Source organism: Balaenoptera borealis (genome assembly GCF_965194805.1).
Source record: "Balaenoptera borealis genome assembly, chromosome: 4".
In the NCBI taxonomy this organism is placed as follows: Eukaryota; Metazoa; Chordata; class Mammalia; order Artiodactyla; family Balaenopteridae; genus Balaenoptera; species Balaenoptera borealis.
In genome coordinates this window covers 3612502-3626013 of record NC_138861.1, presented here as the reverse complement: position 1 = coordinate 3626013, position 13512 = coordinate 3612502, and the positions used below count along the sequence as shown (strand labels likewise).

Genomic DNA, 13512 nt, shown 5'->3' with positions numbered 1-13512 from the left:
AGTCATTCCTATACCATTGTTTTTTCATAAATGTGCCAGTTAAAGTGAAAAAGTATACTATCCTCTATGTTATAATTATGCTTTTAACCAGAAATAAGCCACTCTTAGCCATGTTTTCAGTATTTTCTTTATAGCTGTTTGTTTTCTTTATCCTGTAATAGCTCTGGTTCTGCAACGATAGTCACAGAATCACATGCCTAAAAGAGAGTTTAAAGTTCTTACCCTTTTCTCTAAGTTTAGGCAGAGCTGCCCTTAAACCTATTCAGAAAGAAGAAGATATACACCGTTGAAAAAAAATGTAAAGTACATGTTTTCCTGCTTATAAATATGAGGCATACATTTTTAAAAAGAAGTTCTAAAAAATAAAAAATAAAAATAAATAAAAAGAAGTTCTATACCTTCCCTTCATTCAATACCAGGTATTTCTGGTTTAACAATATAAACAAGGATCAAAGGCAAAACAAAACAGACAGAAACTGTATTTCTTTTGCTTGTTCTTAGCATAAGAAGTGCTGATTGTGGTTTGACGACACTCTTAGCAACTAGTCTGGTTTTCTGTCCCCTTTCACCCTAGTTGCCTGTGCCTACAACCATGACATTTAGAAAATAATACTATTAGAAGATGTGCAAAACAACAAAACGAGAGTTATAAAGAAAAAAAGCCCAAGGCAATACAATGACCCTTTCCGTATTATTCTCCTATAGTTACTAATTGATATACAGATATCTTAAAAATTATAATGATATACTCAGCTTTTTCCATATAACATTACATCATAAATATTTCCATATTCTGACATGGCACTGGTATCTTTCATTTTAATATTAACACACAGTTTGCTTCAACTGAAGTAGCATCTTTTTAAAATTTATTATTTATTATTTCTGTTTTATTATTATTTTGGCTGTGCTAGGTCTTCCTTGTGGTGTGTGGGCCCTTTGTTGTGGACTTCTCTAGTTGAGGTGCGTGGACTTCTCTCTAAGTTGCAGCGCACGGGTTGAATTGCCCCTCGGCATGCGGGATCTTCGTTCCCTGACCAGGGATCGAACCCACGTCCCCTGCATTGGAAGGCAGATTCTTTACCACTGGACCACAAGGGAAGTCCCTGAAGTAGCATCTTAATCTGAGTTTCCAAAAATGAACATTTTCAGGACTAGGTCTGTAATTTCAAATTGCTTTTCTAAATGATTCTCCTAGTTTCTCTACCCTCAGCCAAGCACAAGTGCTCCAGCACTGAATGTTTCAGTGATTTTCATTTGCACTAAGTTTGGAATAGGTGTCTCTGATGTGATTAATCTTTTGGAAACCAAATAAGAGGGAGGAAGATGTCACCTCAGCTGCTGTACACATCAGATTATTTTAAAACTCAGATTAATTTCAGATTATTAGAGAATGATGTAAAATCTTCTATGAGATTATCAGTTATCAGATGTGGTAAAGGGCAGTTAAGCAATGAGAACACTACTCCTTGCCTGCTAACGGCCCCGTCTGAAACCTTTTCTCTGGAGGCCCTTTGATAAACGTAAGAACTGAACATCCTAAAGGTTGTTCTCTCTTTTCTGATTATTGTATTTCTCCCTTGTTGAAAAAACCTTCAATGGCTCCAACTGTCCATAGATAAATTCCAAATCCTGAGACCTGGTTCCGAGGCAACAGAAAGGACATAGGGACCGTGGAATCCCCAAAGGAACACAGGCCACAGACTCAGAGGACCCAGATTCAAGTCCCACCCCCGTGCTAATACTTAACTTTGCAATTTACTCATCTGCACAGTGAGAATAATAGTATCTATTTTACAAGGCTCTGTAGAAGATTAGATGAGAATTCTTTTGAAGGACGTGGGATGAAGGGCCTCCTGGACGGACGTGACTTCCTTTCTTTCTTTCCTCTCCAGTCTGGGCTCAGCCTCCTTTACCCCACCCACCGTGGATCCCCAAGCTCACCTGTTCCCTTTCTGTGTCTATACATCTGCTTTTCCTCATAGTTTCTCCATCCAATGCTTGTTCCTCAGATCTCTACAATCCTGCTTAAGACCCAGGTAGGAAGTCTTTCCAGGCTTGTCTCCCCAACTGAGATGGACTTCTCTCCTGTAACAGCATCTACCTCCCAGCGTTTATCAAGTTGCTGTGTGATGACTCTATACAGGGCTACACATGCCCCTTGGAAATGGGGCCTGTGTCTCAGACCTCGATACTTGTGTATCCCTTCATCACCTTGCACAATGCCTCGTAAATAGGTGCCTGTTTACTGTGGGCTTTATTTACTTCTATCCTGTTATACTCCATGCCTTTTTCCCCTGCCCTCCCGTCTCTGCCTTTATTCCGTATATTTCGTATGCAGGGACGTTCATCCCAATAAGCAAATGAAATGACGGATTCAAGAAAGGGAGGGGGAAAAAATACTAGCCTTGTCAAAGAGGCAGCTTTTGCACGCCTAAACCTGTCTGCTTTGGGATGGGAGCCAAACTCAGGGTGTCCAAGACGGTTCCACTTCTTTATTTATTTATTTATTTATTGAATTTCTTATTAGTCATCCATTTTATACGCATTGGTGTATCCATGTCAATCCCAATCGCCCAATTCATCCCACCACCACCATCCCCACCCCGCTTTCCCTGCTTGGTGTCCACACCTTTGTTCTCTACATCTGTGTCTCAATTTCTGCTCTGCAAACCGGTTCATCTGTACCATTTTCTAGGTTCCACATATATTTGTTAATATACGATATTTGTTTTTCTCTTTCTGACTTACTTCACTCTGTATGACAGTCTCTAGATGCATCCACGGCTCTACAAATGACCCAATTACATTCCTTTTTATGGCTGAGTAATATTCCATTGTATATATGTACCACTTCTTCTTTATCCATTCGTCTCTCGATGGGCATTTAGGTTGCTTCCATGACCTGGCTATTGTAAATAGCACCACAATGAACATTGGGGGGCATGTGTCTTTTTGAATTATGGTTTTCTCTGGGTATATGCCCAGGAGTGGGATTGCTGGGTCATATGGTAATTCTATTTTTAGTTCTTTAACGAACCTCCATACTGTTCTCCATAGTGGCTGTATCAATCTACATTCCTACCAACAGTGCAAGAGGGTTCCCTTTTCTCCACACCCTCTCCAGCATTTGTTGTTTGTAGATTTTCTGATGATGCCCATTCTAACCGGTGTGAGGTGATACCTCATTGTAGTTTTGATTTGCATTTCTCTAATAATTCATGATGTTGAGCAGCTTTTCATGTGCTTCTTGGCCATCTGTATGTCTTCTTTGGAGAAATGTCTGTTTAGTCTTCTGCCCATTTTTGGATTGGGTTGTTTGTTATTTTAATATTGAGCTGCAGGAGCTGTTTATATATTTTGGAGATTAATCCTTTGATGATTCATTTGCAAATATTTTCTCCCATTCTGAGGGTTGTCTTTTCGTCTTGTTTATGGTTTCCTTTGCTATGCAAAAGCTTTGAAGTTTCATTAGGTCCCATTTGTTTATTTTTGTTTTTATTTCCATTACTCTAGGAGGTGGATCAAAAAAGATCTTGCTGTGATTTATGTCAAAGAGTGTTCTTCCTATGTTTTCCTCTAAGAGTTTGACAGTGTCTGGTCTTTCTTACATTTAGGTATCGAATCCATTTTGAGTTTATTTTTGTGTATGGTGTTAGGGAGTGTTCTAATTTCATTCTTTTACATGTAGCTGTCCAGTTTTCCCAGCACCACTTATTGAAGAGACTGTCTTTTCTCCATTGTATATCCTTGCCTCCTTTGTCATAGATTAGTTGACCATAGGTGTGTAGGTTTATCTCTGGGCTTTCTATCCTGTTCCATTGATCTATATTTCTGTTTTTGTGCCAGTACCATATTGTCTTGATTACTGTAGCTTTGTAGTATAGTCTGAAGTCAGGGACTCTGATTCCTCTAGCTCCGTTTTTTTCCCTCAAGACTTCTTTGGCTATTTGGGGTCTTTTGTGCCTCCATACAAATTTTAAGATTTTTTGTTCTAGTTCTGTAAAAAATGCCATTGGTAATATGATAGGGATTGCATTGAATCTGTAGATTGCTTTGGGTAGTAGAGTCATTTTCACAATGTTGATTCTTCCAATCCAAGAACATGGTATATCTCTCCATCTGTTTGTATCATCTTTAATTTCTTTCATCAGTGTCTTTTAGTTTTCTGCATACAGGTCTTTTGTCTCCCTAAGTAGGTTTATTCCTAGGTATTTTATTCTTTTTGTTGCAGTGGTAAATGGGAGTGTTTCCTTAATTTCTCTTTCAGATTTTTCATCATTAGTGTATAGGAATGCAAGAGATTTCTGTGCATTCATTTTGTATCCTGCAACTTTACCAGATTCTTTGATTAGCTCTAGTAGTTTTCTGGTAGCATCTTTAGGATTCTCTATGTATAGTATCACGTCATCTGCAAACAGTGACAGTTTTACTTCTTCTTTTGCAATTTGTATTCCTTTTATTTCTTTTTCTTCTTTGATTGCCGTGGCTAGGACTTCCAAAACTATGTTGAATAATAGTGGTGAGAGTGGACATCCTTGTCTTGTTCCTGATCTTAGAGGAAATGCTTTCAGTTTTTCACCATTGAGAATGATGTTTGCTGTGGGTTTGTCGTATATGGCCTTTATTATGTTGAAATAAGTTCCCTCTATGCCCACTTTCTGGAGAGTTTTTATCATAAATGGGTGTTGAATTTTGTCTAAAGCTTTTTCTGCATCTGTTGAGATGATCATATGGTTTTTATTCTTCAATTTGTTAATATGGTGTATCACATTGATTGATTTGCGTATATTGAAGAATACTTGCATCTCTGGGATAAATCCCACTTGATCATGGTGTATGATCCTTTTAATGTGTTGTTGGATTCTGTTTGCTAGTATTTTGTTGAGGATTATTGCATCTATGTTCATCAGTGATATTGGTCTGTAATTTTCTTTTTTGCAGTATCTTTGTTTGGTTTTGGTATCAGGGTGATGGTGGCCTCGTAGAATGAGTTTGGGAGTTTTCCTTCCTCTGCAATTTTTTGGAAGAGTTTGAGAAGGATGGGTGTTAGCTCTTCTCTAAATGTTTGATGGTATTCACCTGTGAAGCCATCTGGTCCTGGACTTTTGTTTGTTGGAAGATTTTTAATCACAGTTTCAATTTCATTACTTGTGATTGGTCTATTCATAATTTCTATTTCTTCCTGGTTCAGTCTCAGAAGGTTGTGCATTTCTAAGAATCTGTCCATTTCTTCCAGGTTGTCCATTTTATTGGCCTTCAGTTGCTTGTAGTAATCTCCCATGATCCTTTGTATTTCTGCAGTGTCTGTTGTAACTTCTCCTTTTTCATTTCTAATTTTATTGATTTGAGTCCTCTCCCTCTTTTTCTTGATGAGTCTGGCTAATGGTTTATCAATTTTGTTTACCTTCTCAAAGAACCAGCTTTTAGTTTTATTGATCTTTGCTATTATTTTCTTTGTTTCTATTTCATTTATTTCTGCTCTGATCTTTATGATTTCTTTCCTTCTGCTAACTTTGGGCTTTGTTTGTTCTTCTTTCTCTAGTTCCTTTAGGTGTAAGGTTAGATTGTTTATTTGAGATTTTTCTTGTTTCTTGAGGTAGGCTTGTATAGCTATAAACTTCCCTCTTAGAACTGCTTTTGCTGCATCCCATAGGTTTTTGGATTGTCATGTTTTCATTGTCGTTTGTCTCTAGGTATTTTTTGATTTCCTCTTTGATTTCTTCAGTGATCTCTTGGTTATTTAGTAACGTATTGTTTAGCCTCCATGTGTTTGTGATTTTTACGTTTTTTTCCCCTGTAATTGATTTCTAATCTCATAGTGTTGTGGTCAGAAAAGATGCTTGATATGATTTCAGTTTTCTCAAATTTACTGAGGCTTGAATTGTGACCCAAGATGTGATCTATCCTGGAGAATGTTCCGTGTGCACTTGAGAAGAAAGTGTAACATGCTGTTTTTGGTTGGAATGTCCTATAAATATCAATTAAATCTATCAGGTCTATTGTGTCATTTAAAGCTTGTGTTTCCTTATTAGTTTTCTGTTTGGATGATCTGTCCATGGGTGTAAGTGAGGTGTTAAAGTCCCCCACTATTATTGTGTTACTGTCGATTTCCTCTTTTATAGCTGTTAGCAGTTGCCTTATGTATTGAGGTGCTTATATGTTGGGTGCATATATATTTATAATTGTTATATCTTCTTCTTGGATTGATCCCTTGATCATTACGTAGTGTCCTTCCTTGTCTCTTGTAATATTCTTTATCTTAAAGTCTATTTTATCTGATATGAGTATTGCTACTCCAGCTTTCTTTTGATTTCCATTTACATGGAATATCGTTTTCCATCCCCTCACTTTCAGTCTGTATGTATCCCTAGGTCTGAAGTGGGTCTCTTGTAGACAGCATATATATGGGTCTTGTTTTTGTATCCATTCAGCAAGCCTGTGTCTTTTGGTTGGAGCATTTAATCCATTCACGTTTAAGGTAATTATCGATATGTATGTTCCTATGACCATTTTCTTAATTGTTTTGGGTTTGTTTTTGTAGGTCCTTTTCTTCTCTTGTGTTTCCCACTTAGAGAAGTGCCTTTAGCATTTGTTGTAGAGCTGGTTTGGTGGTGCTAAATTCTCTTAGCTTTTGCTTGTCTGTAAAGCTTTTTTTTTTTTTTTTAATTTATTTATTTTTGGCTGTGTTCAGTCTTCGTTTCTGTGCGAGGGCTTTCTCTAGTTGCGGCAAGCGGGGGCCACTCTTCATCGCGGTGCATGGGCCTCTCACTATCACGGCCTCTCTTTTTGCAGAGCACAGGCTCCAGATGTGCAGGCTCAGTAGTTGTGGCTCACGGGCCTAGTTGCTCCGTGGCATGTGGGAACTTCCCAGACCAGGATTCAAACCCGTGTCCCCTGCATTGGCAGGCAGATTCTCAACCACTGCGCCCCCAGGGAAGCCCTGTAAAGCTTTTGATTTCTCCATCGAATCTGAATGAGATCCTTGCTGGGTAGAGTAATCTTGGTTGTAGGTTCTTCCCTTTCATCACTTTAAGTATATCATGCCACTCCCTTGTGGCTTGTAGAATTTCTTCTGAGAAATCAGCTGTTCACCTTATGGGAGTTCCCTTGTATGTTATTTGTTGTTTTTCCCTTGCTGCTTTCAATAACTTTTCTTTGTCTTTAATTTTTGCCAATTTGATTCCTATGTGTCTCGGCATGTTTCTCCTTGGGTTTCTCCTGTATGGGACTTGCTGCGCTTCCTGGACTTGGGTGGCTATTTCCTTTCCCATGTTAGGGGAGTTTTTGACTCTAATCTCTTCAAATATTTTCTCGGGTCCTTTCTCTCTCTCTTCTCCTTCTGGGACCCCTACAATGCGAATGTTGTTGCGTTTAATGCTGTCCCAGAGGTCTCTTAGGCTGTCTTCATTTCTTTTCATTCTGTTTTCTTTATCTGTTCTGCAGCAGTGAATTCCACCATTCTGTCTTCTAGGTCACTTATCCATTTTTCTGCCTCAGTTATTCTGCTACTGATTCCTTCCAGTGTATTTTTCATTTCAGTTATTGTATTGTTCATCTCTGTTTGTTCTTTAATTCTTCTAGGTCTTTGTTAAACATTTCTTGCATCTTCTTGATCTTTGCCTCCATTCTTTTTCCGAGGTCCTGGATCATCTTCACTGTCATTATTCTGAATTCTTTTTCTGGAAGATTGCCTATCTCCATTTCATTTAGTTGTTTTTCTGGGGTTTTATCTTGTTCCTTCATCTGGTACATAGCCCTCTGCCTTTCATCTTGTCTATCTTTCTGTGAATGTGGTTTTTGTTCCACAGGTTGCAGGATTGTAGTTCTTCTTGCTTCTGCTGTCTGCCCTCTGGTGGATGAGGCTATCTAAGAGGCTTGTGGAAGTTTCCTGATGGGAGGTGCTGGTCCAAAATTTATCTTTGCTGCTACAAGTCAGGGTATTGGTTACCCTTGGAAGCAGGGCAGTGAACAGAAGGGGACAGAAGGAGCTTCTGGAGTGCTGGCGATGTTCTACTTCAGATTTCATCACTATATTCCCCACAATCCTGCAGCCAGTCTTCAGTCTTGTTGATTGGATTCCCTAGAAAAGCCAGACATCAGATCACCGTGGAAACTCAACTGTTCCAGTCCCATCGCATTCCATTTATTATTTATACGGTGTATATTGCTGCAGTCTCTAAGTGCTTTACAATGAAATACAACATACCTCTGGGAGGGAAAAAGGAAATGAGGAAGGGGGAGGGGGAGGCGCTGGAACATGGGTTATCTTTGTGAGCTGGAGAGATCTAAGCTGACATGAGCGGGCCCTCCCTGTCTGACACAGGTGTGAGCAGTATATTGGTCACTGTCAGTGGCATAAATTCACATTGGGAGCTGGAAGCTAGCCTCTGCAGAGAAAGCTTTCTTTATCCTTGTCTTGAAAAATGCACGGTGCTCAGGAAGGGAGAGAACCCTCCTTCCTGGGTATCCACCTGAACTTCAGAATCTGGTCAGAACATAATTGATACTGATGCTTACCATATAAACCTTACCCTTCAAGAATTTTTTTTTTTTTTATTCCTTGTGGCAACAGAAACTACAAGTACGAAAGCTCCTGGATGCTGAGCTTTCTTCATGTGGTTCCGTTTCCCGTGGCATTTGGAAGTCCTCAGAAGGAAGAAGGGAAGGGGTCAGGTGGTGCCAGCAAGGATCACAGACACCCCACGTCTTGTCATTCCTCCTGCCAGCACACGTGCCTTGGGGCTTTAATGCTTTTCTCCCACCTCAATCCTTCACGAACTCCTGGTGATGCGCCCTTCCTTAAGGAGGTCGAAGGGGATTGCTCCTGAAGTAGGAAAGCATTCAGGCGCTTTGACCCCAGAGCCCCACGCTTCTGATGGCTTTAAATGTGGCCATCCGGCAAACTCAAACTCTATGGGGTGGGAGAGGCTTCGATAGGCCTTTTCAGTCCTGCAGATTTTCTTGTGGAAGCCTTGGACCTGGGGAAGAAGTTAAATCGCAATGCCTCAGCCCAGGGTGTTCAGTATCCTCTCGAATGATTAAAAATGCTGACTCTATTGCTGGCAGAGCAGTTGCTGTAGAGATTATTATGATGTGAAGCGTTTTCTGGAGGAGTGATGAGGGCAGGGTGGGAGGGGCCAGGGAACCAGACCAGGAAAAATGTCAGGGCCTCCAGCGAGAAGGCAGGAGGGTCTGGGGATTCAGCAACTCAGCTGGACAAGGACAGAGGCGGGCGGGCACAGCACTGAGAAGTGGGCGGCCTCTGTGCTCCACATACCAGGTTTACAGAACCCAGGTCTCAGGTGGTTTCCCCCGATGTGTGTAGGGTCCCTAGGTAACTGCCTGCCTTTCAGGAAAGGATGTCAGACATGCTGCTTTCTGTTCTCAGTGCGTGCAGGCAGGTTAGGGAAGCAGGCGTCTGTGTGTGGGGCAGTGGGAGGGGTGTCTGCAGAAGAGGAACGGGCTGCTTGTGGTCCTGAGCGAGGGGACAGTGCCAGCCGGACGGGCTTGTGGAGCCTGGAAACAGGATCCCTGGGGCCTCGGAATCGTTCACAGTTAGGGCTGCATTTCTGCATCCCTGTGAGACGGGGGAGGGATGGGAGTGAGAGGGAAGATCATTATTGTACGAATTTTAGAGAGTTGAGCGGACATGGTGATAAGCTGGAATAAGAACGGCTACAGTATGAATCTGTTTCAAATTAAAGAAAAGAAAGAAAAAAGGAAGGAGCGAAGGAAGGGAGGGAGGGAGGGAAACCTCTGCTGGCTTTCTCCTGTACCATGCACGGCTTTAGTCTGTTGAGAACGATCCCGGGGCAGGGAGAGCCTGTCCAGGTCTCCCAGGAATGGCTCTAAGCGATGGGGAGTGGAGGGGAACTCAGAAACAAAACACACCTGGAGCTTTCGGGAACCATGCTAGATCCCTGGAGGGGACCTGAAGGAGGAGGTGTGGGCCAGGTGAACCCAAGGATGCGAAGTGCTGGGTCCCGGGTCCTGGCCACCCTTATGTTCTTCTAGGTGTTATTACGAACTCGGAAATCAATATATTAATGATCCATCCATGTCTGTTTGTATTTTTAAAAGAGGGAACATACAGCAGATAACACTTAATGCCACAGAATGACCAACAAAACGTTTGGGCAGCCGTGCAGTTCTGCCGTTCCGCGTGTACTTGGTACCTTCACTCCAATCGTTAAAAAACAAATGATCCTCATGGCAACCCTGTGGGGACGGACGGCAACATCACCCAACCCACACCAAAGGAGGGTCGAGGCTTACATCGGCAAGGTTACAGGTTTAGAAAGTGGAAGAGCCCAGTCCTAAGACCCAAACTTCTCACCATTTTCAGTCTGCTTTACCCACACAAATGGGTAGTTACAGTCTGTGCCACTGGGTAGATAGATCCTTTATTATGTGCAAAACGTGTGTGTATGTATATGTGTGCCCATGTGCACGTGCATGCGTGTATGCATGTGTGCGTATGTTTATGTGTGTGTTTATGTGCGTATGTGTGTATGCATATGTGTACGTGTGTGTGTATGTTTATGCCTGCACGTGTGCCTGTATGTGTTTGCATGTGTGTATGTATGTGTATGTGTGTGCATATGTGTGTACATGAGCGTACATGTGTATGTCTGTGTATGTGTGCATATGTATGTGTGTGTGTGTATTTATTGTGCATGCATGTATGCATATGTGTGTGTCTGTGAGTGTATTTGTGTGCATGTGTGTGTATGTTTGTCTGTATATGTGCCTGTATGTGTTTGCATGCGTGCACGTATGTATGTGCATGTGTGTGCGTATGTGTGTACATGTGTGTATGTGTATGCCTGTGTATGTGCGCATACGTATGTGTATGTGCACGTGTGTTTACGTATGTATGCATATGTGTACGTGCGTACATGTGTGTATGTCTGTGTCTGTATTTGTGTGCATGTGTGTGTGTATGTACACACGTGTGTTCAGGGTCTCCCTAAGTCAGGGGTCCCCAACCCCCGGGGCCGAGGACCGGTACTAGACCATGGCCTGTTAGGAACCGGGCTACACAGCAGGAGGTGAGTCGGGGGCAAGTGAGCAAAGCTTCACCTGCCGCTCCGCGTCACTCCCCATGGCTCTCATCACCGCCTCGACCATCCCTCCTCGCCCCCCAGCCCCCCGTGGAAAAATTGTCTTCCATGAATCCGGTCCCTGGTGCCAAAAAGGTTGGGGATCGATGCTAAGTCACGGCACGTGGGAAGCTCTGCTCGGCGCTAGCTGATTATTACCCTGAAGGAATGTGGGCCCAAGTCCTACGATTTTTCAAGAGAAGCTGAACACTTATATTTGTCCACCAAGTCTGATATTTTAATGTCGGTGCATTTGAAAAGGAAGAGAGACCAAAACACTGTACGAACGGAGCACCCCGGCCTCCCCTGGGAGGCGTCTGCCTTCAGTCTGTGTCCCTGGCCCCTCCCGGAGTTCCTCCTGGCAAAGGGGGTAAAGGTGGTGCCCGAGTCTGCGCCCCCCGCGCACGCCTTCCTCTCCAGTGTACTCACCTAGTCAGGAGGTTTGCCCCGGCTTCCTCCTCTCTTTTGCCTGTCTCCCTCCACCTGAGTCATTTCCAGTCTTTGGGGGGACGCTGGGAAGTCAGGTGGTGGCCAGGGAGGCTTTCACATCCCGACTGGGGGGTGAGCTGCGTGGCAGGTGGTTAGAGGGGGTGGCGCAGGGCAGGAGGAGTGGGAAGGGTGAGGAAGCTGCGGGCCAGGCGCTGCCCCTGAAGACAGGAAACGAAAGGACGCAGCCGCCGCCACACTCAGGAAATACTAAACAGCAGTGAAATAGCGAGGAACAGGCCACAGAGACGCGGCGAGGAGCGCTCGGTGGTCTGCCGTCTTCTGGCACACAGCTGGGGGCTAGGGCTTCACTCACCTCTGCCGACACTGCCTGCGGCTTTGCTCGGCTGGGAGAGAAACCTGAGTAATGAATCCGAGGCCAATGTTCTTGCTGTTATGGAAACAAACAAACGGTGGAATAAAAATGACAATAAAAGAAAGATATTCTCTTTCCATAATTCTAAATCGATGTTACATCTCATGGAAGATAAGATTTCATTAATTAGCAGCAATAGATTTTGGAAATAGCCACGGTGTAAATGGTCTCTGCTCTGCATTTGGTAATGAAAGTGCTTTTGAATGTGACACTTTAGTCATTCAGGCAACAATATTTCTTACCTCCTATTGTGTACCCTGGGGCGGAAGCAGGGAAATGGTAGAGGTAATCTTTTTTTTTTTGAGCAGCTTATAGTCTAGTGGTATTAATGTGCAAGGACAAAGCTCCCCCCCAAAAGCCCATCTCAAATCTAACAGTTTCAAGCAAAAAAAAAAAAAAAGCCTCTTCCAGAAAACATAGCACTTTGCATTCATCTGAACATATTTCAAGCTACATTTACTAAAACTCTGTTACCCTGTTATACAGCCAGTTGTTTTTATGTTTCTGCAAGAAAATTCAAAGAAGAGCATTTTCTTGGAAGCCTCTTTAAGATTTTAAACAGTAAATTTATCCTTATCTGATCTTAAGGCTGAGTCTAGGCTGGAGGTTTCAATGACTTATACACAATGCCCCTTGCTCCTAGCTCACATGTCTCTTTTCACCACCCGTCTTTGTTCTGATTATTGTACTCACACTACCATGAATTGCAAACATATTCTATCTATTAAAAATGCGATCACTTCTCTCTCCCACTCACCAGGCCTACACTTAAGTTAGGTAGTCACACCTGTCTGCCACTTCTCAAGCCTGCCGGGGTTACCAGTAAGCACAGACGGTCAAAACATAAAACAGAACAATGGTAGCGCTACCCAGTAAGAAGAATGAAATCCAGATGCTGTCAAAATTAAGAGAGGTTTAAAAAAAAATAGAGAGGCTTGATTAACACCACTGTTAACTTTATTTTCACTGCCTTCCCAGCTGGGTCAAAAAAAGCTAATGTGCTGATACCAAGGGACATCTTTCAGCAAGGCACAATTTTAAAAATAACGTCTACGTTAATTGATGTGTTATCAAAAGACTGTCTTCTTTCACCAAGAAGCTTTAATCCTAGGAGTCAAAAGTAGCCTATACCCCAGTGCACATTTCCTACCAAGATTTCTCCAACGTTAAATCTACTTTTGTCTCTTCTGTGACAGCTAAAATAACAGGGCTGTAATGCAGTATATATTTGCGATCTCTAGGGCATCTGTGGAAGTCAGACCCTATTTTCCAGACAGACACAAAATTCATGTGGCTTTTAACTCATTTTTAAGTAGATCCTGACCTAATATAAAAAATTGAGAACAGGTGACCAATATTCCAAAAGAATCATAAAAATTCAAAACATTCTAAAGAATAAATACCTTCAAGGAAAGTTGACTGAAAATCCTAAGTTGGGATCAAATTTAGTGACTGTTTAAAATCACATGGTCTGCATTCCATTCTTTAATCAATCTCTCTGAATCTCGATATTATCTATACATTTTCAAGCTTCTTTCTTACATC

At 42.2% G+C, this 13512-nt stretch overlaps 1 protein-coding gene across 9 annotated transcripts in view; it reads left to right on the top strand.

The window, feature by feature from the left end:
- Window positions 1-13512, top strand: part of SPMIP2 (sperm microtubule inner protein 2) — a 163630-nt gene that overhangs the window by 38642 nt on the left and 111476 nt on the right. Inside the window, exon 3 of one of the 9 annotated variants that reach the window (XR_014244446.1) lies at window positions 8576-9103. The exons of the other annotated variants lie outside the window; for them this stretch is intronic. The gene's annotated coding sequence lies outside the window, so the exon portion shown is untranslated. Of the gene's footprint in view, window positions 1-8575; window positions 9104-13512 lie in introns of those variants that run through there. 9 annotated transcript variants of the gene reach the window in all.